Source organism: Microtus pennsylvanicus, chromosome 7 (assembly GCF_037038515.1).
Source record: "Microtus pennsylvanicus isolate mMicPen1 chromosome 7, mMicPen1.hap1, whole genome shotgun sequence".
In the NCBI taxonomy this organism is placed as follows: domain Eukaryota; kingdom Metazoa; phylum Chordata; class Mammalia; order Rodentia; family Cricetidae; genus Microtus; species Microtus pennsylvanicus.
In genome coordinates this window covers 115822297-115825502 of record NC_134585.1, presented here as the reverse complement: position 1 = coordinate 115825502, position 3206 = coordinate 115822297, and the positions used below count along the sequence as shown (strand labels likewise).

General features: G+C 48.2%; 1 non-coding gene across 1 annotated transcript; it reads right to left on the bottom strand.

Annotated features, from left to right (window-relative positions):
• Positions 1-796: 796 nt before the first annotated feature.
• LOC142855198 (small nucleolar RNA SNORA48) lies at positions 797-935 on the bottom strand. Its single transcript, XR_012911461.1, has one exon. It is a non-coding gene; the product is annotated as a small nucleolar RNA SNORA48 (small nucleolar RNA).
• Positions 936-3206: the final 2271 nt, after the last annotated feature.

Genomic DNA, 3206 nt, shown 5'->3' with positions numbered 1-3206 from the left:
AGAGGTGTGCCCTCGGGAGGAGATTCCTGTTTGGAAGGATGACTGGCTCTAGCTCATGGCCACTATGGCATCCTTCAAAGACATACACACCTCTCCTCTTCCAGCCGTGCAGCGCCTTCCCTGCCTGCTCGGTCACTGTGTAATTTGATCAAATATATCAATTTACCCCTAAGTCATAATGGAGAGGCCATGGTCCTGGAGATGCCGGAAAGTTAGGATGTCACCTGAGGAGACCTGCAGGCAAGCTGTGGAGCCCGGCAGGACTTGGTCATATCGTCGGCAGGTGGCAGGGATGCAGGGGCTGCAGAAGACTCCTTGGAGGGTGTGTGATGGCACCATGTGACCTGAATGCTGGACACAGAACTGCAGAATCTGGTGCTCACCCTGCTGGGTTGCAGTCTTTGACCCAGCCTTTCTTTGCTAGCTTCCTGCTCCTCCCTTTGGAATGTGATCTTTTAAAAATATATTAATACTATTATGATGATTGTTTATGATTGTGATTGTGTGTGTGACATGTGAGGACGCATGCACACATGTTCACATGTGGCTGGAGGGCGGAGTTTATGATCCATCCTTTCCTTCCACCTTTTACGGTGAGATCCAGGGATCCATCCCAAGCCATCAGATTTGTGTGGCAAATACTTTTGTCCGTTGGTATCCCATAGCCCAGATGATCTTCCTCTGTCTCTGCTTCTCCTCCCCTTCTTCCTTCTTCTTCTGCTCCCGTTCCTCCTCCTCCTCCTCCTCTTCTTCTTCTCCTTCTCCTTCTTCTTCTCCTCTTCCTTTCTTCTGGATTTTATATGCCCTAGGCGTGAAACAGCTTTGGTCCCCAAGCTAGGCACCAAACTAGGATGACCAAAGGACTGCCATCTGCCCTACCCTTGACTGATAGAAGACACCACCACCAAGGGGTCTCTTTGCCCATTACCAGGGTGTGGATGTGACATTTTTTTTAAATTTTAGAGTTCTTCCCATTGTTTATGGCTTTTCTTTTGTGTTTGCGGTATATTCACATGTATCTGTGTACATGTTTACAGAGGTGTGGACACACTTGTGTGCAGAGACCCATGTATGTGTGTGCACGGAGACACCAGAGGTTGATGTCAGGTGTCCTCCTTGATCCCTTTCCACCTTATATTTTATGGTCTCCTTTGGATCCAGAGCTCACCAATTGGGTTAGTCTATAACTAGAGTGCTTGCTGGGGAATGGGGTCCCCTGTCTCCCCCTCCTGGGCATCAGGATTATAGCAGTCTACTACATCCACGGGAAATTTCTACATGGATTCTAGAGATATGAACTCAGCTTCTCATGCTTGCACTGCAAGTGCTTTTCCCACAGAGCCATCTGCACAGTTCTACTTTGAAAAAAAATCCTGAAAAGCCTGGGCCTGTGGCTCAGCAGTGGAATCCTGGCCAAGTAAAACATGAGTTGGATCATCCAGCACCACAAAGCCAAACAAAAATCCTAATATTATCTGGGCAGGGTGGCACATAGCTGTAATCCCAGACCTCCGAAGGCTGAAGCAGGAGGAACACAATTTGATGGGCAGCCTGAGCTGTACAATGAGACACTGTGTTGTGTAGCTATTTCTTTGGAACTTAAGTGTCCTTTGCAGCGGGAGACTCATGGAGCCATCGCTCATGTTTATAAACAATAGGCACTGTGTTAGGCAGGGTTCTCTAGCATTGCAGAACTTATGGAATGAATATCTCCCCCAACTCATATATGTGTGTGTGTGTGTGTGTGTGTGTGTGTGTGTGTATACACATATACATGTATGTATGAATTTATTGGAATGTCTTAAAAGCTGCAGTCCAACAAGGCCTAGTTATAAACGGAAAGTCCAAGAATCTAGGAGCTGCTCAGTCCCATGAGGCTGGCGGTCTCAGCTGGTCTGCTGGGATCTTGAGAAGGAATGGATGGAAGACAGGTGAGGGCAAGCAGATGAAGAACAGCCTTCCTTCCCCCACTGTCCTCATGCAGGCTTCCAGCAGATGGCGTGGCCCAGGTTAAAGGTGTGCCTTCCTGCCTCAAGATTCAGATCAAAGTCATGTTGCTTTTTTGCCTCAAGATCCAGATCACAAGTGTGCCCTGCATTTCTGGACTGTAGTTCTTTCCAGATACAGTCAAGCCGACAACCAGGAAGAGCCATCACAATCACTTATTGAGGAAGAGGAGGAGAGAGGAGGAAGGAGTCTTTGGTGACTGCCTGCAGTGTTGGGCGGGGGCTCCAGGGATGCAGCTTTTGTGGACCTTATGATGGCACAGCTGACTCTGAGTCTCCATTTATTTAATCTGTTCACACTATCTGGGTGAATGGATATTTGTTTATAGCCCCCCCAAAGTGCCGCAGCACCCACCACTCCTGGCTGGCTGCGTGACTTTAACAAATTTGCTGTAACCAGAATTTGTTTGGTTTGTTTAGACAGGGAACCGCCTGGCTTTTTTTGTTTCCTCAGTAAGGCTAGAGAGCCACCTCCGGCTCTTCCTCTCCTGTATCCAGTTGACCTGCCCAGTCGGAGGCTAACAGAGGAGACGCCAGCACTAGTCTACTGTCACCATTTCCTTATATGGAGAAATTCTTTTGGGGCAAGTAGCTTAGAATTTAGGTTCAGCTGCCTTATCAGTCACAGCAGGGGCCGGACAACTGCCATCTCAGCAAGGAGGCGTGCCATTCCATACTGCGTGGTGAAGTCAGCCATACTAGGATTGCCCCCTCGTCCCATGGATGTCCCACCCTCAGACTGATGCGCTCACCCTTGGCGGGGACAATGCAACTTCTCCCGAAGGCGTCTGCATTCAGGAGCCTAGCATAGTGTTCTTTTTCCTGGGTAGAGGTGAACAAACATTACATTGAGCACCGAAGACAGACCAAAGAAACAGTTCCGTCCAAGTGCGGCTTGACAAGACTGAACTTACTTAGATAGCATGTTGCCCAGGCTGCACTTGAACTCACTCTGTAGAGGAGGACCTTGAACTCTGGGTCCTCCTGCTTCCACCTCCCAAGTGCTGGGGTGACAGGTGTGTACCAACGTGCTTGGCTTAGGAAATGTTCTCATATGCAATGTTTTGTTCTTTTCTCATTTTAAATGGCTTTAAAGGTATTTTATTTATTATTTTTATTGTTTGTGTATGATGTGTGTGTATGGGCACATGTGGAGAGTTAGTCCGTTCTCTCCTTCCACCTTAACTTGGGTTGCTGGGA